Source organism: Chroicocephalus ridibundus, chromosome 6, assembly GCF_963924245.1.
Source record: "Chroicocephalus ridibundus chromosome 6, bChrRid1.1, whole genome shotgun sequence".
Lineage (NCBI taxonomy): Eukaryota > Metazoa > Chordata > Aves > Charadriiformes > Laridae > Chroicocephalus > Chroicocephalus ridibundus.
In genome coordinates, this window is record NC_086289.1 from 29,954,289 (window position 1) to 29,981,990 (window position 27,702).

The following is a 27,702-nucleotide window of genomic DNA, read 5'->3' on the forward strand; positions in this document are numbered from 1 at the left end:
AAAGAGTTCAGACAGTGTGAAGTAAATTCAATCTGGCAGTCAGTTCTCCCATTTCCACATCCAAAACTCATTAGAACTAAACACAATTCTTCAAAATGAAGTAAACTTTCCTACTCGGACAGTGATTTCAATCCATTCTTCTCTTTATAGAGTACCTTTTACATCCTTCAGATGTAACATCTTGGTTCATTAAAAATTAAGGAAATGGGAAAATTGAATGCATTTCTGTTCTCCATCTCTGTTGGCAGATTATCTTTTGCGTGGCTGCGCCATTGACAAATCAAAAGCTGCTCCCTCACAAGCCCGTGAGTCCCACCTGAAGATATTTGCTGTCTGAACCTCGTTTTAGGTTACACTAGTTTGAGCCACGTTTGTTTCCAGTATATAAAAAAAGTGAGATAAACATCCGTATTTCAGAAACCACTTGCATTGCATGGAAAATAGATACGTAACATACTGGTCTTCAATGAAGTCTAAACAATCCATACTCTTCAATGCCACCTACTGGCATCGCAGGTGTTAACTACCTACCTGTGCCTATACACAGGCATCTTTAGGGAGTGTTCTTGGATTGAATATCTGGTGCATGAGCTTTGTGATTAAACTAAGGTAGTCAAAACTTTATTGGCTATCCCTGCCTTCCCTGGTTATTTGTCTGCTGCCATTTTAACACAATTTACTGGTGTTTTCTCATGTCTAAGATTCTGGATTGTATAGACTTGGATCTGATTTGTCAGGGCAATTGCAGCTGGTCAGTGCACTGGTGCAGGTTGAAGCGTTCTGTTTAATCTCATTAAACTAGTAGTCATGGGATCAAATGGTAGAGGGCAGGTGAACCAGGATGTTGGTGGAACCTTTTAGACACACGTGCTCTAAACACAGTTAATGTCTAACTACAGCAGGATGTTAGGGGCAATACAGTGGTTCTGTCTCTTAAAAGAAGAGATGGCCTGGTTTTGTTTCGTGGCCTTGTCAAGCATACACATAGCCTCTCCTATTCTTAAGAATATTTTAGGATAACTCTGCAAAGAATTCTACCCCTTCCCTTATTGCAAGAGAAAATCCTTAGAAACTCTCTGTCTACCGATTGCAGAAACCCTCTCATACTATGAAAGGAACGTCCTGTCATGACAAGTGCTCCCATGCCAGGACAAGGGACTGTCTAGGCCCTTGACAAACTCCATCACTGATTGTGAACTTTATGGGATTTCAACTACGTAAACACATTAAATCATTAACCTTTGATTCCTGAAAGTTTGTGGGTTGTATTGTGTCTGTGGTTTTTTTGAGAGAAATTATCGTGGTGCTCTCTTTTGAAGCTCCCTCTGGTTTCATTTTTTTTTCCCTTGGGTTTATCTTGGTATTTTGTTTTCGTTTTGTTTTTCTTTGGTGGATCATGGAAGGAATACTTGAGCTGTCCTAAAGAACTGATACTTCCCTCTGCTGTTCTGCTATGTGGGAGCAGCGGATCCATGCTAACTTCAGTCCTGGTTTTAAATACTTACGAAGAGCAGCGCCTAATCTTTCCTCTCTGTAATCTCATGACTTTTCAGGATGTTACTTCATCCTGCCTAGCTTTTCCATTATCCATTTGTTGTCTCTGCTTCAGTGCAATTCCCTCTTACTACTCAGCTTTTTTTAGGAAATAAATTATCTTTTCTTGTTTTTGAAAGAAAAGTTTCTGTCTAATGTTATAACTTTTTAACTTTTATATAAAAGTCAGTGCTGTAAGCAATTTGCTGACAAAAGCAAGGGCTTTTGTATATTTCCCGGAATACACAAGGTTGAAGGCAAAGAGGAGTTGTTATATGTAAACTTCAGCCCTTCTATGGATACAAATAATAATTCATAGACTAGATTATTTTGGTTTGGATAATAATTTACATTAAAAGTTGGATATTTCATGAGGAGATATCTCAGAAGTAGGTGTTTATATATGTGTGCGCATATATGTAGTAGGTATTTTTATATAAAAGTATTAAACAGAGTACAAAAATCCAGAGTTGGCATTACATATAATGAAAAAAGCTGGAAGAGAACAAATTCTAGGGATAAATCATAGTGTCTGTATCTGTGATGCAGCAGTTTAGGCCTGTAGATGCTTCTGCAACCACTGTTTGAAGCAGAAGCTTCCCTTCAGCTAGGAAAAGTGGGTCACTGTTTTGAAAACATATGAAACTTTGATGCAATACCTAGACTGATTCTGTTCTCATTAGCATAGCTTTTGAGCCCTCAACTTAATCGGCCTCAATTACTGTCATACGATGCCAATCTAGTGGCAGTTTAAGTCTGAGTAGTATAAATTACAGTGAGAATGTATTTGCAAGCTAAATTTTTAATTTTTTTAAACCTTTAAAATACATAGAGAGGTTTGCTTTAAAAAACGGGGGGGGGAGGGGGGGGGGGGAGGGGCAGGGAGACCAAAAAAACCACAACTGCTACTAATTGAAAGGACAGAACTGGCTCAGAAATGTTCGTGGGAACAAAAGGTGATCATTCAAATGGCAAGGTTATGACAAGCTTCTTTTACCATTTTCTTACAGGTATTCTCCTCAAATGGGAAATGCCTGATGTTTAACACCTGATCAAAGTGGGTGTGCAGACTCTGAACTCCTCCTACTTCTGTAGGAGAGAGCTTCCAGAAATTGCTTCTAGAAAATCATTGCTACTAGAAGAGCAGTGGCAACTTCCAAAGGGAAAGAAAGGTAAGCCTTTATCATGGAGACAGCATGTGTCTTCCCTGAAAGGTGTGAAATGCAGCTAGAGCCGAGAGGTATTTATCAGCCTACAGAAACATCGCCCTCTTCTGGCAACAGAGTAAGTCGTTGAAGATGTTTTTCACAAATGCAAATGAGGTTTCAAACTCTTTTGTATTTATGACTGTATTACTCAGAGGCTGTTAAGAGTTTTAATTTTGTAGTTACCCCACCTGCTGTTTCGTTATTAAAACCTTAGTTCTGATTAATCAAAAATGTATTCTACAGTCAGATCACACAAGTTCTATAAAATTTGTATGCATGAGTATACTGTGGAAGCTGTTCATGACTGAAATAATTTTTAAAGTTTCTGATATGTGTTCAAGCGTCTTATGAGAAAGCAGTATGACAAAACAGGAATGTTGCACCTAGAGTCAAAATGTGATGCTGCTGTGAAGAACTTCCTTTCCTTTCATGTTAAACACTCTCATACTACATGCAAAGGGAGAATTCATGTGACAAGTTATTTTCATGAACACTTAAAGATGTAGTGTACCAAAAGAATATGGCTGACAAAATGGCAAAACTAATGGAAAACCTTGTCAAATTCAATCCCCTACATTGTGTAGTTTAATGCATGCATTTTCATGCTTCTAAGGGAAAATGTCATTGAGCCACTTGTTTTGACAAACAAGTATTGTATGAGGAGGGTATTATTGAATCTTCACACTTCACCTGCCTGAACTCTGACACTAAAGAGGTTTAGTGATCTTTCACTGGCTACCAATTTTGCTTAATACTTTTCTCACAACGGAAAGTATGATGAGAACTTCTCTTGCAGTTCCTGATTTCTGAAGGTCTTCATTTCATATCTGAATACTGAAGCCTTCACTATTTCATGTAGTCTAGAGATAATTTCATTCTTCAGCTTATTCATAACTCTTGCTGTGAAAATTATTCTTCCCTGCTTATGTTTGTACAGAACCTAGCACCAGAGTGTTGCTGTGTGTCTGGACTTTTGTTCTTCATTGCAGTTGTTTATAGCTTGTGTGGGAGCTCAGGCAGGTAAGCTCCGCTGCTCCTATTAGTTATTTTCCCATACCAGTGCTGCCACATCCAGCAAGTATAATGAGGTAAAAAATGGCAGCAGCTCTGCAAAGCAAGTTTGAGGACAGTAGTGTCCAGAGTTGAGAGGGACAGAAGAGAACAGCAGCGAAGCTTGCACTGAGGACAGTATTTGTTTATGTTACTTTTGCAATACAAACAAATATTAGCAGTAATAGTGTAGGTGGGTAAATGCTTCAGAGTAATGGTTTCAGTGCAGCTGAACACTGTAAATCACAGTTTTCCCTAGTCCATTTGACTCAGGACAGAATGAAAACACCTTGTCTAATGTCTGGAACAACTCAGAGAAACAGTTAATATTAATTCATGAGGATATATTATAGGAGGTCTGTTAAGATTAACTTTATACAGCATAATTTCCAATCAGATGAGTTACCTTTAAAGAAATAAAATGAACTTGCTTTTGGGACTCCAGTCCTTAGCTGACCTTTCTGGTTGCAAAGCAGCTAGTTCTATGTACAGTGCTTTGGCAGTATAAAAAGCACTGTGGAATGGCAACATGTGTGAAACTTTTAGTGACAGTGAATGGAATTTTTAAAGGAAAGAAAAAGAACTGCTATAAATAGAAGTGCACCTCACAAGCTCTTATTCAAGTCTCATATAATTAACTTCATCCTGAAGCAGGTGAATTGTCTGAAAGTTCTTCCTTGTCTGACGTGGCCATGAGTCAAAGGGTAGAGACCCTCATGGACAGGGCTTCTCACAGCTCCTTCTTGCGCAGCTCTTTCTCAGAACTTAGTGGTTTTCACAGCAGTCTGATTCAGGGTTACACAACTGGTGCCATAGCAGAGGTGACCTTGAACAGAGGTAGCTAAACCCCTCAGAGAGAGTTTGGCCTGTTGGCACACTCAAGTTGCTGACATATGCTAACAGACAGATTGTTCCTCCATGAGGACAGGAGGATGCTAGAACCCTTATTGAGACAGCTGCTAAGACTAGCCTTGTGCTTCATACTTATGTAGGGAAATCAGCTGGGTAGAAGTTGGACGACTGGAGGAGTATTTGGTCTGAACAAGATTCCCCTCCCCAACAGTTCTGGCCTCATAACCACTCTCATTTATGTACTGTTTAGCTCAAAGATTGTAATTTTCTGAACATGTTTGATCTAGTTAGTTAAAGACTAATAACAAGCTCCGGGAAGAAGTCATCCAGCTCCAGATGGCTAACCACATGTTCTGACAGTAGTACCATCAGAGGAAGATGCAATGTGACAATGTAGCTGGCCTCTGACCATGTTTCATATCCCAGTGATATCTTTTGCAGAAAATGTGGCTAGCTGGAACTTAACTTCAGGTATCAGAAGCCCAGTGCTGAGTATCAGCAAAATCATTTAGCATTTTCAGGGGACACTAAAATGGACGTGCAGATCCTTGAATTTTTTTGTACCTGTGGGTTGTGCGTATCTCACATTGCCTGCCTTTCTCTCCTTTGCCTTCACAAGATGGCCAGTTACTCCAGAGAAGTCTTACCGAAAGAAAATTGAATATAGACTATTTCAGCCTTTGAAACTCAAATTCTCAGCCTCCTTTCTTATATCCTGTGAATGTGATAATATAAGAAGAGATTGATTCTGAAGTTTGTGGTAAGAAGCTACCTAATAAGGCACCTTGGAGGTATTTGATCTTTTAGATGGATTAAAAAAAAGATTTGAAGTAATGTAAAGGTATACCAGATTGTTTTCAGGGGAGCGTGTCACGATATACGTATGGTGCTTGGCCTGTGCAGAAAAAGCGGGTGTTGCAATGTAGCATGGAAACATGCTAGATTCAATATCCTGTGTTGAAACCAAAGAAACTATGGTTCAACCTGGCACTGGTCATTTCTGTCGTCTGCAAAGATCAGCTGTGAGACCAAGAATGAGACATGTTTTTTTAAGACTTCTCTTCTGTTACCTCATGTGGTGTTTAAGGTTCTGAGCTTTGCCAGAGCAACTGTGTGCATCAGAAAAGGCAAAGGATTGCTTTCATTTAAACTCTTTTTAGGAAGATCACAGGAAAATTTTGCTATTCGTGATGCTCAGTGATTTTTTTTAATTTATTTTTTTAATTTCAGAGACTGTAGACATCAGTAAAAACAAGGTTTTCCGTCCTTTAGACACAGCTATCATCCTTTTAAAGATCTCTAAAATAAGCAAGGTTATTTTAGCATTTATCTAACTTGAGGTGTAAAAACCTATTTCTACTTGTATCTTTCTTTAAAGGGTTTAACATAAAAATATGTAAAAAATTATCTGGAGAATGTTATGCTGATTTTGTACTTATGCACACAGTAAGCATTAGAGTTTTTAGTCTAAGAATCCCAACTAGACTTTGAATGGTTTTGGGGTTGTGTCATTTTGCCCGCCTGGCTAAACATAACCGCTTATATTTGAACTCCTAAGAAATACAACTGTACATAAGAAAAAAGAAAAAGCTGTTCTGGGAAATATGTTTCAAAGGGGCAGCTTGATTGCTAAGGCTTTTGTAGAGAGTGGATCGGTTTTCCTATTGTTTCTTCTGATCCCAGCTCACTTGGTGATGCTTCGTGTCCTGAGGTAACGAGTAAAGGAGAAGGAATGGAGGAATGAAGTGGATCTTAATGTCAAGAAGACAGCAGGCTACCCTTGCTCTGCAGTTGATCAAGAGCACATCTGCTGAATGGGTGGTGAAATTAGAATAAGATTAAAATCAAATTAAACCTTCCTATCTCTCTTCATCTAGCCCTCGAAAGTCACTCCTGTACTTGGAACTTGGGCAGATATTCATGTCTTTTAACTTCAGGTATCAAATTTAGTTAAGTTAGTTAAGTTTAGTTAGTTTAGTTTAGTGTTTAGTTTAGTTTAGTTAGATCTGCATTTTCTATTTACTTAACAGAAAGCGACAAGTTCCTAATTTGGAATACTGTCACTTGTCTTTTCGAAGCTCCATCATTTTTTTTAGCAACTTGGGTATTTAAGTCTGATGTTTAAAGTTAGAAAAGTTGTCATCTTTCAACAATGTGGGCACACATCTTTAAAATCTAGAGTATGCCTTTTGACCTATTGGAAAAACAGCTTTGTCTTTTTGGCCCTGAAATGCTTTGGGGTTTTGAGTGCAGTGGAAAGGATAAGTTCAGTTTGCATTTTTGTGAAGTGACATGAATTAATATGTCCTGGTAAACATAACTGCTACGAGTACTAGGTTGTAGCTAGGTATGTCATACATATATTGTGGGAGACCAGTAGGATTATCCTCATAATTCCAAATGAAAATGGGTTCTACAGAAAACCTTCACATCTGAACAACTCCAACAAAACCAAAACAACTTCCAATCGTTAAGGGTTCTGGTGTTGTTCTTAGTATTAAAAGCAAGATGAGATAAAACAGTTTGTCTGAACAGAAAATCAAAGACGACAGGTGTTTTGGCCTCGAGGTCCTCACTGGTGGGACAAGCTCCACCTCTGAAGGACACCTGCTCTGCATGTTTTACAAGATCTTTGAAGTGACCTGGAAATTACCACTTCTGAGTTTCTGGCTCATCTGTGTTTTAAATCTTTGTGGAAGTAATATCCATAAAGCAAGAATACTTATTAAATGAAGTAATACTCCATATGGAGTTAAATAGACTTCAGTCAGCTAGTCCTGGAGCTTCCCTCTGTGTAAGCTGTGAAAAACAAAGTATCGCCAATGATCTCAGTTTTGATAGACAACATAAAACAAATGTTGTAGGGTAATCAGAACGACAGCAGTACTGGGCAGGGGAAAAACTGGCGTGATAGTGAGTAGAAAATAATTTGCCAAGAATTAATGAGACCATTACATGGGCTGTAGGAACACAAGGTGTAAAATGTTGCTCTCCTTTTTGTTTTTACCTGTCTCTTGAGTATTAAATGTGTAATCTAACAACTTGGGTTAAATATAGTGATCTGGGGAAAAATGTCAATATTCATTAAAAAGCGGTGAGTTACAGACTTGCAGAACAGTTAAGGTTGGAAGGGACCCCTGGAGATGATGTATTGCATCTTCACTGCTGAAAACAGGGTCAATTAATATCAACTTAGAAAATAACGAGTTGTTATTTCTTCCACTTCAAATTCAATCTATTGCATTTACTTTTGACTAAAAAGCTAGAAATTAAAAATGCAGACTATTAACACGGTTTTCCCTGTCTTACCAACTACGGCCTGCTTCTCATCTATGTTCAAGGGCTACAGTACCATTAGTGCCAAGAGACTTTGCAAAGTCAAAGGGAGACCAAATTTTCACATCTTTCCATTATCAGAACATTTCCAGTGACTGTGAGTTGTGTGGTGGTTGGTAATTATTGTTGTAAGTTGCTGGGAATTCACGTTTTCTGTGTTTCTCTGCGATTCAACTTTGTCTTAGAAAAGCAAGATAATAATAAAAATGTTTTTTCCTCATTTCTTTATCACTGTATTGAAATGGCAAGGAAATGAGTGACTATTCAGCTGTGTTTTGCCCGTGTTTAGTTTCCATAACAGTCTTCTGCCACTGCCATTTTGAGTATTGTGCATAGCAGTGTAAAAAATTTTCCGTTTATCAGATCTGTCATGTAACGATACACAACAGTGTGATAGGATAGGACTATGAACTTATTCAAAGTCAATATCTTCATTTCTAATTGTTCTTTGTAGCAAAGGGAGACAGTTCTTTTCTTCCAAAAGGGTTGTACTAATGACACTCTTGCTCCTAGCAGCTATACCATGCATAGGGCTCCTATGGATAAAATTCCTTGCTTCCCTCAAAACAATTACAAGTTATCTGAAGTAGTTCATAAATACTAATTACACTTTACAACTGGAAGTTATACTGTTTCTGGCCTCACTTCTATTATCTGGGATGGATCACTTAAGTAAAACACATATATTGAATTTTAAGTACATTTTGGCTAGCAGTTGGATATGGAGGACATTATGCATATGTATTAAAATTCTTTGTGTGCAAAATCTTGAGAAATAGGAATAGCAGGTCCTCTATGTGTGAGAACTGCAGCATCTATTTCATTAAAATATGCATGTGAAGGTCATGCCTGTTTCATCAACTCCCTGTTGGCAAGATATTAGTATTTAAATACATTGATAGTCTCTCAGTGATTTAGGATTAGACACCACTTTGTAGGAAGCCGGGCTGCAGTGCTGAGTGGGATATACAGTGGATTCTGCTTTGCATCTTCTGCTTTACCTGTTCATCAGTGCGTCTCTCAATGCGGAAGATGTTACAGCCTTGGAGAGATACCTCATCTGGCTATTCAGAGTATTCATCTCTGCTTGAGGAAGCTAAGCAGAATTCAGAGAATATCTGCTATAAGCCTCTAGGAAGCCACTTCAGGGCTTTATCTTTGCACTAGGGTGCCCTGAACTTCTTACTCCCTGAAACTAGTGACACTTTTCCAAGTTTGCTGAGAGGAGGCTGCATAATTTTAAAGGAATCTTGAAGTTTACAATTTTTCTATTTGGCACGTGGGTGAATAATCAAATCCCAGCCCAAAAGGCTCTGCCTGGGGATTTCTGTATTTATAGTCATATATCTAATAACACAGTAAAGTATGCAAAACCTCCTGTCTTAATTTATGCAAAGGGCATGTGTTGCTCAGTCTTAAAGCTTGCCAAAAACTTTTAGTGGGTTTAAAATTCATCAGAACTTCAAAGAGTCCTAGGTCCTTATCAGATCAGAAAGAAGGAGAGTGAGCGGGACTCAGTATGTGCAGCATGTTCAGGTCATTCTGTGATTAAATATTTTGACCCCTCTAATTTCCTAACAAGTCTAGGGGATGAGTTTGTAACTGAACCTGTAATGGAATAATTTACACAGTTTATCTTCAAGTATAGAATGATGCCAACTTGAAACCCACGGATGTTTCTAGTGAAACTGAACTGTCGATCCTTATTAACCTACACTTGGTCCTTTCAGGAGCCTGAGAAGCCTTCCTGCCCAACCTTGTTGTCTTGCTTTGGTAGGTGAAAGCTACCAAAGGCAGCTTGGCTGCGTCTTCTCTGTCCTCTTTGTCCTGTATCCATCCTGATACGTTTCAGATCCTTTCAGCTTAATCACATTCTGTTCTTTATCTTCCATTGACCCTTCTTGTAATTTTGAGGCGTATGTTTTAATGTTACGTTTGCTCTGGCAGTAAGGTTAAGAACCGCCTATTTTCTACCAGTCTCAGGTCTCACTGCACCATTCGGAGCTCCTTCAACCATGCCGCTGCAGCTGTTTGGTTTTCATTTTGTCAGTTACATCCCTAAAATCATCCAGGTTGAAAAATCCAAAAGCAGAAGTGGTCAATGGAGGGAGAATGAATAACTAGGGATAAGGGGAAAGGGCAATTCTTAAACTATTCCTGCTGCCAAAAAAAGATATATGAGACTGTTCCTTTAGTGTCAGGTGAAGGCAAAAATGTAGTACAGAAGTTACAGGATACAGTAGAATTTGATAGGTATAGTGTATCTCTGCAGGAGTTCTCCTTGCTTTGCTGTCAGTCACAGGCTATGAATGTGCCAGATACATCTTGATGTATAGTTTTTGATTTGATTCATTACTCAGCCCTCTAACTGCAGCCATATACAAAACAGGCTCAGAGTGGTATTCCTTGACTGAAAGATTACTGCCTGAAAGGTGGATGCAAATACAGTTCTAAGAGGCAAGGTGAGCAGATACAATAAGAAATGCTTGAATCTTCTGTCCTCTTCTAACAGTTTGCTTGTCCTTTTGGCATTGCAAACTTGATCCAAATGTCTGTGTTGTACGTTCCTGTGTGACATTACATACATTTGTTATAGTCCTCAATGCATGGACGTAGGCAGAAGTTGTTAGGTAAGTGTCGTGGTCGACATCAGCCTGAAGTCAGGAAAAAAGTAATGTGTTTGTTCAACAGTTTGATCTAGAGTCTGTTGTGTGTGTGCTTAAGTCCAGGTGAGAAGGTAAAGAGTGCGAGGGAATCCAGTGAAGTGACAGCAGAGAGTCCTGGCTGTGATTAATAAGTCTTGGAACAAATAGAAAGAACAACAGAAAGCTGCTGGTGACAAGCCTGACATGAAATAAAGAGAGTAGAGAGAGAGCTTCTCTACTATACTGTAGGATGTGGTACAGTTAGGAGACTGGTGAAAACTTTACAAGTGAGGAAGAGAAGGGAGGGATAATACCATTGGGACTCTTGGCAGGGTATATTCCCATATGGTAAAGGCAACAAAGCTTTATGGGTATTGAAGAGAACAAAAAATAGAACTGATTTGCATTCCAGACTGCAGGGAAAACTACCTGGATATATTTTGAAAAAGTACAGGATATTCCCTTCATGAAAAAAGGGAAAGAGCCAAAACAGGGTACATGGGACAAGTTTAGGGTTGGGGGTTTTTTTGTTGTTTTTTTTTTTCCCACTTAACTCAAAAATGGAAATAGTCCAGTTAATATAAGGAACTTGGACTAGCCGCGCATCCCTTTGAAGTCAAGGGTAATAAACAAAGTATATTTGGAGGAATTATTGGCTGCCTAGCATGGTGTCTTTCAGCGTGGTTTGATCTTTTATTAAAAGTTCAGCAGGGGACACCCAGTTAGTTTTGACTCATTGCCACAAAGAAGTGGTCTGCTGATTTAGTGATATTCTTATCCTGGTTGTTAGGATGGATAGTCACTGCTTACTTGTTACTGTAGCCAACACTGTTCATCATTATTGTTTATTACCACCATGTCAGAAAGCCCTCTTGTGCCTGGCATGGTACAAAGAACAGAGGGAGATGGTGTCTGTCCTGGAAAGTTTACAATTTGTATAGTGAGAGAAGTAGGTGATTTTAGGATATGTAACTTACCATCCTGAAGTCCTTAATGAATCACATGAAAACACCTGTTTCTCCCCATTAACCACAGTGATGAGTAACCATTCTACAGTGATGAGCTCTGCTGTAGCATCTACACTGCTTTGAGTTAGGTTACATACGTAGCCATGAGAGGATGTCATGGCTCACTGTTGCTTAAATCTTTGACAGCTCTCTATATATGTCATGTGTACACGTGTTTGAGGGAACACAGTTGCAGACAGCATGGCAGAGAATGGCTAGAGTAAGAATAATCAAGGTGTTTAAAGTAGTAGTCTGAAAATGGAAGGGTGCCAGTGTAAAGTGTCTAGGCTTTCTCTGAGTAACTCTGAGCACTGAAATGAACTCTAGGCAGGCTCTGTCAGACTTCTTTGCACCGACTTTTGATCTCTGCTGTGCTGTAGCATACATTTACATGCATTGCATTTTATATACTGGGAGCTTTTTGGTTTTGCTTTTTTTTTTCCACCTGCAAAGGAAAAATCTTGGCAGAAAAGATACTGTGATACGGTAAAAAATACAGCAAAAATAAAAATTAAGGCTTAGATGTTCCTTAGGGCCATTACGGGACTAGTGACATGTCCCTTACTGGCAAGAATAGACTTCCTTTTGATCAGGAGGAGAAACTGATCTTGTCAAATACAGGACCCTGTGTGGTTTGACCCTGCTGAGAGAGGGTGAAATAGGTAAAGACAGAGCAAAGGAGAAGAGACCAGGTCAGTGGTCTAATCAGATCATCAAAGATAAGAGGATCCAACAACAGATCTTCAACACACACAGCCTTGGGATAGTGCAGCCTCCTAAAGCAAGTTGGGCTAAAAAGTTTAGACCTAACCCATCGGAATTAAAGTTGTATGACTGCAAGATAAAAACATAGGTATTTTAATGTATAAACTAGTTTGACTACTCATATTCTGGTTTTATGCTTGCTTTGCTTCCAGAGAGTTTCACTAATAGGCCTGTTCACTGGATAAGTACATAAAGCTTTCTTGATGCATATGCATTAAAATATATATCAATTAAGACATAGAACAGAAGTGTCCTTCTCTGTGAGTTAACTGACTAGCCACAAACCAGCAGCTTAGGAACTGTTTGAATTGGGATCTCAACACAGAATTGATCATGCCAGGTACTATAGAGAATTCATGAAGCAGTTTGACACAAGTTAGTGGAAAGGATACTTGTTTCTCGAGGAACCTGTTGTTCCTTACTTTACTGTTGTCTCAGAGGTGCCAAGCCCAGAGGATTTGTTGCTTCTGTTATACCTCCAGAGGTTTCAAAGTGATTAGTAGAGGTAGAGCAGCTGCATCTGGGTCTTGTTGACCAAATCAGGCTCAGGCCTCTGGAATAAAAGTAAGGTGTGTGAGAGAAAGGGTTTTCGTTTGAGGTAGTGGAGGGATTACACTTTCCTTTACACAACTCTGCAGAAAAAGAGCAGCGCTATAGGCATAGATTATTTTGTTCCATTTACTTTTAAAAGAATAGCTTTATCGAGTAGTGAGCAGTCTTGATAAGCCTAGTATAGACGGGTCATCTAGGGAAGAAGTCTTGGTCTGCAGGAAAAATGTAGTTTACAGTATAAACAAATAGAGGAAGGCAAAAAGATTCTACAGCATGGTGTAGTTATGGTGCAGCAGGGTATAACATGAAGAGTAGTGTTACATTAGTGCAACCTAAAGCACTTGCTTGCATTTGTAGTTCTAGAATACGTGAATGACAAGAGCTCTTAGGGTAGATGGCATAAAAGCTGTAGTAACTTTCTTTCCCATAACTCCATTAATCCGCTAGAATCATACATGCTGATCACATTCCTGCTGATAAAATATTAGCTATATTTTTCAGTCTTGGCTGAAAGTCTGAAGCTATGTATGATATAGTTAAGCCAAGGATGAAAGCAGCCAAAAAATGTAAATCAAAGGGTGAAAATCTATGCATGGAAGGAATACAATGGGCTATCAAGAGAAAACCAGTAAAACAGGTTCCCTTAACCATTTGCATGCAGGGGAACAAATACATAACACTCCTGATAGCTTTCCAAAAGGAGACTTCTTAGAATTGTGTTCTGTGTAGCTCAGGTGTCAATAGGGTGATGGAGCATGGTCCATTTAATCAAGCACAGTTCTGTGTTCCCAGACAGAGTGCATCTGTGCCACGTCTTCTTCTGGTCAGCTGTTGCAAGCTGGGGTAGAATTTTGTTGGTGACCCAAAAGTCATGTGCCAGTTACTCTCCACTGCCTCTGCCTGAGCTTCAGAACTGTAAGAGCAGTTATCCTGCGCTACCAGGATTGTGGGAAGGAGCAGAGCAGTAGAAATACAGGCAAGAAATGCATTTCCCATATCCTTATCTGTCTTCAGCATGTTGTTTCACAGTGGACTTCTACTGAATGGCTTGTTGCCTTCGCAATGCTGATGCAGAGAATGAAGAAGAAAACCTTTTAGGGAAGTAGTTGGCAGCAGTCTGGATTACACCTTCCACATGTAGTCTAAGTAGGCTGATTGAAGCTGTCTGTCAAAGTTTGGCTAGAGCAGTTAGTTTCACGCGGCTTATTCCACTACAAGTCAGTGTCATATTTTAATGTGAATTAGTTTTTAAAGCTGAAAGCTTGGAGTAATTTGCTTCTCTTATATTTTCTGTACTGTACCTAGAGATAAATAGAATGCAGTATTAGGCAGTGGTGAAAAGTGAAAGGTGGTAAGCCATGTAACGATGCCTTACATCTTTACATGTTTTAAACAAGAAGATTTTTAGAATGTACTCTATATTGTGAATATAGAAATACGTGTTATGTATTATGATGTTATAATGATTCTTGATAGACACAGAAGTTTGTATTAGCTTCTATAACAGAATACAACTAATATATTTAACATAATCATTGGACCATAAGCTTAATTATTTCAAGAATCATTTGTTATCCTGTGGAATACAACTATGTATAGTGGGATCTGTGAAGTAGGTTAGTGATGGGTGTATCCAGAGTTCATTGAAAGATGAAGGGGAAAAACAGTACTGATTCAGTTAAGTTTTGGCCACAGAATACCCACTTGTTTATACCTGATAGTGATAGCTGTAGTAAGTAGTTCTTGCTCTATCTGTTAATTGTGACATAAGCCTGTTGATGCGACAAGAATTGCAAGCTCTTTAGATACTGGATTAATATTGCTATTTGCTAATTTGATGAGCTAAAGCCCATGTTTTGGGGCTTTATAATCTATTAGTAAAAAAAGTGCTTGACTTCAGGGTGCTTGGAAAGCTGTTCTCTGGGTTTTGTTGTTTTGAAGCACTTCAGAAATGTTGGCTGAGGAAAGCTGATATCAGCCTTGCATTATGTAATCTTGCTTACATGCACAATAGTAACTCTATTGTATATTTATTTAACTCTATTCATGATTCAAAGAAGAGACAGAGATGGACTGGAGTTCTGTTGTCATTTGTATTTCTTAAATAACTACTCAATGTAAAGGGGAAAAAATTGCTTGCATGGTGGATGCCCACTGTGATTTTTGCTAAAATGGATATACTGTGAGCAGATATCCTAATAAGAGGGTTGTTAGGGTCCAAACTGGAAGTAGACCAGAGTACTTTGTCTAAATCTGGACTCAGCTAAATTTTGCACATCTCTCCTGATTTACTGCTTTACTTAGGAGAACAGTGGCTGTGGGTTGTATATTTAGTAAGTGAAATAAAACCAAAAAGAACAGAGGATGTGGAAAACAGAAAAAATTTTTTTCCTCTCAAGATTAAAAATTTTTTCTTAATGAAGCTTTTGAGTTTATTCACACTTATGGAGAGATGGAAAGGATGGCATTCAGCATCTTGCTCAAGAGAGTGTAGTCTGAAAATAAATAGTTTCTATCACCATGGAAGTTTCTAAAATCTTGTTTAGTTTTTGACTGTCATGATGATACTTTCTGTGAAATGCACTTAAGGATATCAAGGAAAGCCTTTTTAACGTCTGTGTGAAACCTTGGTCTATCTGGTGCCCAGCAACATTAACAGAAATGTAAATCAAAAATCTAGTAATTGTCCCCAATCTTTCAGTCAACCAGTAACAGAGATTTGGGGTAATTAATTAGTTTAACCAGACACCAGAATATAAATATGAAAGACTAATAACTATGGCATCTACAGAGTATGGAACAAGATCTGGCTTCTTTAGCCCTTTTCTTAAGGATGTTGTTGTTAGGCAATATTGATGAAATCAGCAACGTAATTTCAAAGTTGGAGCTTTCTTGTTTCTGTCCTAGCTATTCTAGTATTGTATAACTTAAAGATATGTGACAAGCCCAATAGCACTGAGTTGCTCCCCCGCCCACTCCTAATGGTATTCTGGGCTGTAGTATGTCAGTGATCCTTCCCCTCTACTTGGCAGTGGTGAGGTCACACCTGGAGTACTGTGCCCAGTTCTGGGCTCCTCAGTACAAGAGAGACATGTACATAGTGGAGAGAGCACAATGAGGGGGCATGAAGATTATTAAAGGACTAGAGCATCTCTCTTATGAGGAAAGTCTGAGAGAGCTGGAATTCTTCAGTCTGGAGAAGAGAAGGCTTAAGGGGGAATCTCTCAGTGTATATAAATACCTGAAGGGAAGGTGCAAAGAGGTCAGTGCCAGACTCTTTCAGTGGTGCCCAGTGACAGGACCAGAGGCAATAGTCACAGAATGAAACACAGGAAGTTTTATCTGAACATCAGGAAACACTTTACTGTGAGGATGACTGAGTACTGGCACAGATTCTGCAGAGGGGTGGTGGAGTCTCCGTGCTTAGAAATATTCACAAGCCATCCTGTGCAGCCAGCTTTAGGTGGTCCTGCTTGAGTGGGGTGTTGGACCAGATGACCTCCAGAGGTCTCTTCCAACCTCAACCAGTCTGTAATTTACATTCTGTTTGCATGAGACTCTCTAGAAAGCTCTGACTAACAGACATTTGTTGAATAAAAGCCAGTTACAGCAATGGGTTTGCTGCAGGAGTTTCAAGACTGTAGAATTAGTTCTTATATAGCTTTTGATTTTCACACACGTGGTGTAATTATTCCTAATTTTCGACCACTACAGTTGGATAAAAGATACAGGAAATGCACAAAATACTGTGATTCTCAGGGCCAAGAAGGATAAGTAAACCAACCAAATAAAAATACTTGTACTATCTGTCACGGAAGGCAGAATAATACAGAAGAAATTTATGTTAATGAAGCTTCAGGATAGGCGTAAGAATTATTCAGACACCAAAGAACTTGATAATAGACCAACATAAACAGAAGCATCTGTCTTTCTGAAGTGCCAGCTGATTAAGAAAATTACTGCATGTGTTTAACTAAGCTTTTATACTAACCTTAGGTTAGTGGTGAGGATTAGAGGCTTTGTAATTTTTTTTGACAGAGAATTTTTAATTTCATCTTTGTAGAAAGGCGCTTAAACAAACACTTTCATTTACATGTTGGGCTTGAATATGATTTGTAGAACTGGAAGCTGAAATGTGTAAGTAGCTGTAACTAATGGGGAGAAACGATAGTACAAGAACTGTTGGAGGGCTTCTTTGCCTCCTGCTGATCCACCTGCATAGAGGATATTCTGAGCACCTAATTCGTTCGGGTTTAGTGTCACTTGGCATTACTGGAGCAGCCATTGCATTGTGCAGAGGCCAATTTTTTTCAGAAGACAAACTCCTTTTCTGCAGCTCACACTGTTTTCTAGAGCAAATACAGGTGTTTGGCAACTCTCCTGAAAGTGAATGAAGCCACTACACTACCACAAAAAGGCAGAAGCTTGTCTATTTTTTTAGAAGCAAGCACAACAATAGAAGTTTTGGGGAGTAAAGACTGCTGTAATATTCCATGGACTCTAAAAATTCTTGTTGTGACTTAACTGAGTAAAGTGCTATGAGGGTATAAGAAATAGTCCCTATCCCAAAATCCAGTTGCTGAGACTGTGTTGTAACGTGTGTTTGCAAAGAAGTCATGCGGCATTTGCTACCTTATTGTTGAGAAACCCGCAGTTTACCAGTGTAACACTATGAGCATTTACTTCTAGGGGAATGTATTGTTTGCTTCATGTGTGCTGCAGCATGGCACACGAGAGGGAATAGCCCTAGAGAACCCAGCGGGCTGCTGCCATAGAGCAAACTGAAGGAATGTCACGTTTCTTTTTTGTTGTTGCTGTAGTCTGACAACTAACAGAGCAGAAAAGAGGTGGTTGAGTGAATTCCAAATTTAAGCAGGCTACCCCCTTACCATGGAGTTTTCTGATGGGGAGGTAGAGGAAATGAAACAAACCTGCAGAGAAATGGCTATTAATGCTTCCAGAAAATAATATGTAGAAAAGACTCTGAGTAATGTGATCCCTCTCACTTAATATCATTCCAGCCACGAAATAATAGAGAATATGGCATATCTGTGGAGTTTGAGTACTGTATCATAACCAGAAACTTGTATTTCAGGTGTGCCATCAGAACTGATTTTGCATTCTTTCTGCCTGTGCCTGGATGCTTCTCACAAAACAATACAGTTCCAATAATGAGAAAGCTTGGTCCTCAGAGACTTAATTGAACAAGCTCACTTGAGAAATTCCTTTACATGAGTTTTAAAAAAGTTTACAAACTAAGGCTTTTCTCTCCTCTACATTATGTTGAATAAATAGAGATCCATTAGGGAAAATCAATTTGTAAATTCCACAAGCGCTTCTTCAGTACTGAATATTCTTCTTTTCTGTCAGGGTTTTATTTGCAAGCAAAGCAATTGAAACTCAATATCAACTAAGCGCAGGCAGAGATCCTTCTCAGGCCAATGTTCAGGAGACAAAGAAAGTTCTTGCACTTCTGTAAGGTTGTTAGAAGTCTTAGAATTTCCTCTTGTTCATTGTTCTCCTTTATAATGATTGCTATTTTGCTTTGACAACTGTATTTTCTTTAGATTAATTTAACAGGCACACAAATGTGATTTGGAAGAAGCTCCAATTCAGTATTGTCACCTCCTTAGCTGTATTAAACAGGAACCAGCAGTTCCCTCCTGTAAATTTAGTGGATTATTCTTCAACAAAATGAAACTCATCCACAAAGACCAGCAGATAGAGCAATTACTGATAATTTCATCAAAGAAAGTTTTCAGCTCATTTTGTCAATTTAGTGAGATGTCTGTAAAGTTAAGAGACACGTTTGTGTTATTTTACAGGTGTATTATTCATTTAGGTTTTGTTTTATGTATGTACCTTCATAGGTAGGAAATACATTTAAGAACACTGTGTTCATTTCAGGGCAAGGGTTATTCTGTAGTCCCTGTGTTAAGCAGGGGGCAATAGTCAACCTTACCATTTCCAAAGGAGCAGCAGGGAGGAGAATTTCTTTATTTCAACCAAATTACCAAATCCTTTAAGGGACCGTGAATTTACTGAAATCTCGAAGGAGGCACAGGTTTTTTCGTTCAGGGCAACTCATGAAAAGGAATGGCTTTTTGCCTAATCTTATGAGTTGTGAAGACACTGAAGTTCCTGGGCCCTGCATCTGCAACGTAGCCGAGGACTGATTTTTCTAAGTCTATGCAATGGATTTTTCATTTGTCTGTGTGGTTGCTTGAGGCCAGAATACATTCTTGCCTCAAATTTCTTTAGCCTAAAATTCCATTTTCCATTTGGGCAAACAGATAAGTTTGGATCATAGGTGAACAGCTCTTGTTAATAACTCTCAAAGTCAGAAAGTCAGCAAAGTACACTATCAGAAATAATGTTTCAGGAATGACTTATATGAGAAAAAGAAAAGAGGATCAAACTCAGGCAGCAGGAATTAGTTCAAATATGTTAATGAACATTGCAATGATTTTTTAAAGAAAACACAAAAAAATAGGCAATTTAAAAAAAAAAATCAGTGAAAAGGGGTCTCTTTTTTGCATCTTCCCAATCCTTTTTGTCGTCTGTGTGTGTACATGTGATACGCCTTTGTATATATTTGTGTGTGTTTGAATATTTATTATGTTCATATACATATATCTGTATTCACACCCCTCTGCTTAAAGTTATAAACTTGTTTGCTGTGAAGACCCATTGTCCTGGTTTGAGGTAAAACAGAACCATTTTTTTTTGTTCAGTAATTTTACTTTTTAGCTAAGCCTCTTCTAACTAACTGAACTCTCTGAAATTAACAGCATATTTTGGAGACACTGGTTGTTCTCAGAGTGGTAAAACCTGATTATTGGTAATTTATGCCAAGGAATGGTATCCAGAGAGGCTCTTGCTTATACTTATTGCTATAACAACCAAGGCCAGCTAACTTTATTGTTTGCCCCGTTGGAGGGTTGGAAGCGGAAAAGCGTAGAGGGGTCACACCTGCGGGGAGGAGTGGACAGGACAGATGACCCAAAACTGACCAACAGGGTATTCCATCCCATCTGCATCATGCTCAGTATAAAAGCTGAGGGACCAAAGGGTCAGCCCTCTTTCTTTCTTCAATGGCCAGTGTCTGAGGAGGACTCTGTCTGTTTGTCTGCTTTTATCTTGATCTGTGCATTCCTGAATCCAGATCTGGAATCCAGCTCCCATCTGTTGCTGAGTCCGGTCTGGGACTTCCCCCATGCCTGTCAGTGACACGATCATCATTTGTCATCCCGGGAGCTTGATATGGTTTTCTAGATATTGTATATATTTCATTATTTTCTTTTTTACTATTTTATTAATTTATTAATATTTTAATTAAAGTAGTCTAGTTTTTTTCTAAATTCATAAGTTTCTTTCTCTCTCTTCTTCCTCTCCTTGGAGAGAGAGGTGGGGGAGAGCATCTGTCGTTTTTTTCAGTGTCCAGTCCAGCCCAAACCATGACGGACTTATTGGTGCTCAACATGGGTCTTGACCAGGGCTCTCATAGATTGCCTGAATAGTTTGAATTCCAGCTTGCTCAGAGATTAAAACAGACATCTTACATCACGTTGGTTTTGGACAGAATATTGTATCGTCTCTTTATAGGGTTTTGTTTAAAGGTAGTTGATACAACAATCCTTAACCTGCCATACAACTGAAGCCATGAACTTGCTTTATTGGGGAAATATCTCCCACTAGAGGGTCATAATTTATAGGGAGACACCAGTACTTAAACAGTAGTAGTGATATTTTCAGGTGGAGCCTGTATAGTTGCATCACAACAGTGATATGCATAGATACAATGCAAATGTATATAAACACAAATAAGCATATTAGCGCATTATTAGCTCAGGCATAGAGACTTCATACCAGTTGATGGATTGGCTTCTTTTTAGTAAGCAGGAGTTATAGGTTTTTATCAAGCCGTTTCTGGGTGGCAGAGTTCATTTGGAAGTTTAAACATTGATCTTATCTGACCATAAGCACAAATATCATCATAGCAGCATTTTCAGAGGTACTTCATTGCTTCCTGTTGCAGCAATAATTTAATTATGAATTGAAATGAATTTTAAATAAAGTTTTTCTTTGTTTATAGTGTCACTAACAACTGTCAAGTCAAAAGGTTTTCCAATAGCTTGAGGTCCAGTTGTGTCTTTCATTTGTCTGTCTGGAACTCTGAAAGCGTAATACCTACTGCCAAACAATGTATGACAATGAATGGTGTCTTATTCCCTATAGCAAAAACAGGGAGTAGAACACAGAATCCCAGTTAACAGTTAAGAAATTAAGAAGTACACAAGATTTGTTGAAAACACAAATTTTGGGTTGGATACTTTTACAGATTTGTGGTATGTTGACAAAAAGTCTTTGTCACTAAGCTAGCTACCTCATTTTATATGATTATTGATACTTGCTATGCACTATGTTCGCCATGTGGTAAAGCTCTTTCTCTGTTTTAATGGTAAATTAACAACTGGATTGGCAATGGGTCAAGAACTCTCATTTTCTATTAGTGAATGTCTCGGTAATCAATTAAGATGCTGCTGTTTGTGAGGCACAGTGTTTTTGTTTCCTGATTGTGTTCTGTGGTCTAATTTAAGTGAACACAGGCCTTGGCTAATTATTTACAGGATGAGAATCTGATTGTACTGTTTTCAGTGTACTGTAATTTAGGATTGACTATACAGGCATCATGGCCATTACAGCTATACGGGACTAGAATAAGGTAAAGCACCAGTTCAGTTAGTATATGTATGTATGTGTGGGTGTACATAAACATACTTTTCTACACAATATATATGTGTGTGTACATATATTTATATTTTCATGTACATATAAGAAAAGTACAATCTCGACGTGGTCATCATCCCAAGTCTTATATGTCTTCCCATCTTGATTTTGTGTCCTTGAACTAGGCCTCTTGTCTTTAGGTTGCTGATTTGGTGTGTCTTCTCTTGCAAAATGCAGGGTTTTCGAGGATCAAAAGGTATTGCTTCCTTTCTAGAGCTCTACCTGGCTGAAACTCTCAGATATCACTACTCAAAAAGAATTACACTGTGAGCACTGTACAGTGTGTGCAATTATGAAGATTGCTTAGACAGTAAAGCTATGGTGTGTATTCTCTCTCACACTCTAATGAATTTCTAATGACTATCCATAGTCATACAAAGAGATAATTTCCTCACCAAGATAATCTTTTTTTATGTCCCCACATTTTCTTTACATGAGCTATTATTGCGCTTTTCATGTCTCAACCTGCTTCCACCTTTTTAAAAGGCCTCTTTAATTTTCCTGTTCCTTTTTCTTAATCTTATGTGACATTCTGTACCTGAGCACTTTTGTCAATTCTTGAGCAAGCTTTCCCTGTCTGCAGAGAGTCTGTTTTGGCTCATCCTACTTCCACAGTGCAGCTGGGCATGCTAGATTGAATTTTTCTGCTTCATACTTGCCAGCTGCCAGACCATAATCTCTTTCTAAAACCAAGAATTATCAAACTCCTCAACTTTTTCTCTCATTACCGTAGCTGAGGCCCATATGGCAGATTTACATAGGAAGACAAAACAAAGCAATTCTGCAATTATCCTCAAAGCAAAGGCTTCTGTGTTGAATCAGACAGTCCCACTGCACAGATTTTGGTAGAGCAGTCTCGTGTGTCTTTCTGACAAAGTGGTAGACTAAACTGGGCACTGACTGAGAGCACTGAATTTTAATCTGGGTTTCAGCATTGACTGCCTATGTGTCCTATGGCTAGGGATTTTGCCTTTTTAAGTTTAGATTGTGAGGCCTCCAGAATGAGGACTGTCTATTCCTGTTTTACCATATTTGCACAGTGCTGCTCCAGTAGGCTTCAAACCTTAAGCATTACTGCATCAGAAGTTTGCTTCAGTCACTGACATCATATTCAAGATCTAGAAATGCTCTTATCTGCTTCTGTGTATTAGAGGACCTTGCAAATGTTTTCAGCTCGGCTCTTTTGTTTTCATTCACTCTGTTTTACAGTGGAAAGATTAGGGATGAGAAAGCCTTGAAGCTGAAGTTACGTAATGCCTATAGTCTGTCCCCTAGAAGGACATAGTATCCTTGATTTGAGGTGAGGCTGCAGCAAACCAGCAAGTTCTGAGGGATGAGAGTTGACAGATACCACTTTAAATGCATATGTTGTTATTATGCTAGACTGAGTTAAGGTAGCAAAGGTGACAGGAGTAAGAATGGTTGAATTCTAATCTAGATTTCTGGGGAAACATTAATTATAAAACTGTATTACTTTGTCACTTCTTTAACAGTACATAAATTTTGTTTTTAGGATGGCTTTTGTAGCAGCAGGAAATCAGAAATCTTATGGTGTAGCTGATTCAGCACCGTTAATACTAGTCTAATGACCAAAGTGCATTTCCTACCAACTGTCTCTCTGAAGCACTCTGGAAAAATTATTTTAATACTTTGACCTGATCAATTAATATAATGGATAAGATTTTTCCGTGGATCCTCCTCAGTATGACTGTAAATCTGAACTTGATGTGAATCATATAGACGCTACTGATGGAAAAGCCAACAGAAAAGAATTGTCTTAGTGAAGTGTATATTTTTGCCATTTATATCAAACATTTGTCAGCGAGTAGATGAGAGGAAAAAAGAGTGAACTAAAAGTGAATTATACCTACAACATATCACTTTTCTTCAAATGCATTGTTTTCTCTCTTACTTTACTATGGCATATGTCTTTGTTTGCTCTTTTGATTACTGCATTATATCCAAATATTTTTCTTTGAGAATCAGGAGCACAGGCCATTGATCCTTAAACAAGATTGTTTCCTAGTCTGTTATGTCTGATTGTAGATTTGTTTGTTAAAGCAAACCCTATTAAGTGAAGTATTGACCCCTGTGAATTTGTGGGGGCAGGAGGGGGAAGTCGATAGTGATTGTTGCTGTCCTCTTTCTGTTCTTTCTGCTTTGCAGTTCTACCTTGGAAGTCACTTGTCAGGCCCTTCCCAAGTGCTCAGTTGCTCATGTAAGGTAAATGACAGGAAATAGTGTAACTAAATGTCTGAGTAGTACCTGGTGTTGAAATTGTGAAGTGATTTATATGGTGGTTTTCATCTTGGCAAGCTGCCATCGTTTCAGCAGTCAGTTGGACCCCCAAGTGACTTGGAATGGGCTTTTGTGTTACATTAGTGATAGAGAGTAACTTGTTAAATGCTGTGAAATCACTTTGTGAGCCATTGTTTCAATTGAGCAGACCACCTTATTACCAACTTGCAGTGGTACAGAACACGTTTTCAATACTCAGGGCCTTGTGCCAAAGGCAGTGTAATATCACAAAGCTACTGAGTTTAAAGCAGCCCTTCTCTACGTCTCCCATACCCCAATACATTAGAAACCAAAGTTTGAGAAGTGGTATTGGAGGGGGGGAAAATCGGTATTATTTCCAGTATTTTATCTATAGGTGACCTGAGGAGCTGAGAGAATGACTTAGGTCATCTTGTATTTGCCAATGTTACAAAATACAGTGGCTTTTCAGAAGATTTTGGAAAATCTTCAGATACCGTTTTAAGTTTCTAGTCTCTAGAGTATTGTGTATTAAAGTGCTTAAAGTCGGCCTAGGCTTGGCACAGAAATTTGCAGAGCCATAACATTAACAGCAAAGTATTAGAAATGATACCGTGGGGTGGAGAGTTGCACTGTTTATCCCGCCACAATTTCATGTGGCATCCAAAAAGGGTGTGTTCACTCACATAGTTCCTTCAGTAATATAGCTAAATGTATGAGGAAGAGGCCATTAACTGCATTGGGCTCAAGGACTTAAGGGGGAAAAGTACACTAGAAATGAGAATTGTTGAAAATGTCATTAAAAACATGGATTTTTCAGAATACAGTGAGAAAAGTCCTCTTAGCCAATCATTCTCAATCCCCTATTTAAATGAGAAGAGCAAACGTAAATAACTTACTGCCTTTTCATGTGTGCGTTCAGGAACAGAGGCGATTCTGTCAGCATGAAATCTAGGTAAGATGGAGAACACGCCTTCTGTGACATGGAACTCCAGTAGCTTCCTGTTAGAAACTTAAAATAATGGCATGTCTTTGATGGGGAAGCATACAAATTAATAGGCAGGAAAGAGATTGCATGAGGGAGGGAGTGAGACTACTTTTCCCTGGTAAGTTCTTTGATAGAAAACAATGACAGGGCTAGCCAAGATAAGCTAGGGAATGTTGCATTTCAGTTGAAGCCACTGAAGGAGTCATCCCTAGTTGCAGACTGCAGAAGGAGCTGGCATCCAGACCTCCAGCAATTTCTGGTCTTTCGCAGACTTCTCAGGTGTGCTCAGACTTCGTGCTTGTTCAGGCTGACGCTATGCTGATATCAGTGTTTTGGCTGAGAGCAGTAGTGCAGTTTTGCAGAGCGTACCTTGCTTGTCCACTAGCTGCCTACCTGTTCCCTCAGTTCAAAGAAGTTTTGATGCATGCAAACTACTTTCCTTTGGAGAAAGAAGAGTTAGAAGTTCCTGCCCAGGTGGAGACTATATGCATCCCTGTGCCCACTGGGGTCAGAAGGGTCCAATACAGGGTGTGTGTCATGCCGTAAAGTCCTCCAGCACGCACTAAGCATTCGCATGCCAGCAGGATGCTTTTGGGCTGTCAACAGTCCTGTAACGCCCTAAAGAGCTGCTTATGCTATAGAAAGAGCTGAATGTACCTTCATATCTACTATCAGATACCAGCCCTGAGTTCTTTGTGATTCTGCTGCTTTTTGCCTCACCTGCTCTGGTTTGGTGCATTTTTCTTTGTTTAAACCTCAGATAGTAATTTGGGGTTTATTACTTACTGATAGAAAATTTTCAGGATTAATGAGACTGATTTTAAAAAAAAAATCTGCACCGTTTTCTCTCTTTTTGGCTATACTCTGGTCATACTCCCTTTTTTGTCCCCCCTATTTATTCCTCTTTTTCCTCTATTTTTTCCTATTTTCCAGTAGAAGGTGATGTGTCTATCTGTAGTTTCAGCACCCCCAAGCTAATTGTTTTAAGAAAAAGCAGGTTATCATGACATTCTGTATAAAATCCCTCATACTGGCAGGGCCATTAATGTAATTTTGGTGCTTGTGGGGTATCTTTGCATGCGCACTTAAGAATAAAATTAAAAAATACCCCAAAACTCTATATTAGCAGTGTCACATTGCTTCACCTTAGTCTAAATTAACCTTCAGTTTGTGTGAAGCAGCAGGCGCTGTGTCCTTGTTTGCAAGTTATACAAGTTTTATGTGAGCTGTACCATGACCTTACTAGCTAATAAAAATACGTATTTAAAAATAGACAGAAAAGTCAGAAAGGAGAAGGAACTTCAGAGTGGCAATGCTATTTGACATCGTATGTCCTTTTCTCCCTCAGTTCTCCTTGTTCCATCCCCATCTGGTTGATGTATCTCTGTGTTGCTAGTCTCTTTCGCATGAAAAGACTCATTTGTACCTAAAGCTAAGGGATGGTTTTCTTATGATCCTGTCTCAGGAGTCCTTGAGGTATCTCCATATCCCTATATTTCTATTATTCTGTGAAGTGTTGGCTATAATCACCTTGTCTAGGACGTCAGGAGGAAAGGGAGCCCTTACGATGTGTAGGAAGCCGCATTCACTGTGGCAGACTGTTCCCATTGCCCGGTTGCTGTGGAGCAAGGAAGAAATGTAGGTTAAAATTGTTGGGCTGACACCCCTCTCCTTCCAGTGGCCTTGAAACACCTGCTGGATGCAGCCCTGAAGGGAACTTGTATGTCACATTCCCTGTTTTTTAATCAAGGTATAAAATAGATGGTTACTCAGTTTAGAGAATGCACGTAGGGAACTTGAACGCTGAAGAGGAAGCACGTAGCAAGTTTTACACATCTGGAGAATTGGAGAGTACGGCAGATATTCGTTCAATTAGAATTTTGCAGCTAATAACATGGTCTATCAAAGAAAATTGCTTGTGACTGTTGCTGTTGGAGCAGGTGTTGGGGAAGGTCATCTCTAAAGCAGCAAACATCCTTCGATAAAAATCAAAGGGATCACAGTGATGTGGTCCTGAACTGGTGCAGGAGCAGATGGACAGGAGATAACTAATACCTATATAGGGTATGCTGGTGAATAGCCATTCTCTGTGGCCAGTGCTTATTGCTAGGATACCTAACTCTTTGGTGCTTATCTGTCTGACTTGCGACAATAGTAAGCAGGAAGGTGTTTCCTTAATTTAAGGGCATTGAAACACTCTCTAATAAAGGACTTGGCATAAAAATATTACTGTAGCAGTCTAGATAAGGTTCAGTACAGTGTCTAAAAAGGTGTCTTCTGTTGTTTGTAAACCCTCTATCAATTAAGTTACTTGATCCATTAAGGAGGCTGGACTTTTTTGTGTGGATGTGTTAGTTGACTTTATGACTAATGGCCAGTGTTCATACAGAGCAATAAACCAGTCTGCTCCTTCACCACTCAAAAACCCTCCTGACTGATAGCAACAAAATGTCATCAGATGCCAAACAGGAACAGATATCACTAATTTGCTAAGGGAGAGATCCACGATTCACATCCAAGGTCTTATTGTAGCTTGCCTTCTTCTCTAGCAAGGTGCAGGAGTCTGTCTACTGCTCCTGAATATCTAGTACAGCAAAACAGGGAGAAATTTTTCTCATTTGCTTGTGTTGGGCAAAAGACTTCCCAGATACATTTTCAAGCTGTGTACCAAGGGCAACGTGGAGTTACCTAGCTGATGGCACATGCTGTGCCTCTGGAGA

At 39.0% G+C, this 27,702-nt stretch overlaps 1 long non-coding RNA gene across 1 annotated transcript in view; it reads left to right on the forward strand.

Annotated features, from left to right (window-relative positions):
- Window positions 1–27,702, forward strand: part of LOC134516916 (uncharacterized) — a 145,498-nt gene that overhangs the window by 28,011 nt on the left and 89,785 nt on the right. Inside the window, exon 2 of the long non-coding RNA XR_010071494.1 lies at window positions 2,544–2,705. This is a non-coding gene — a long non-coding RNA (uncharacterized LOC134516916). The remainder of the gene's footprint in view (window positions 1–2,543; window positions 2,706–27,702) is intronic.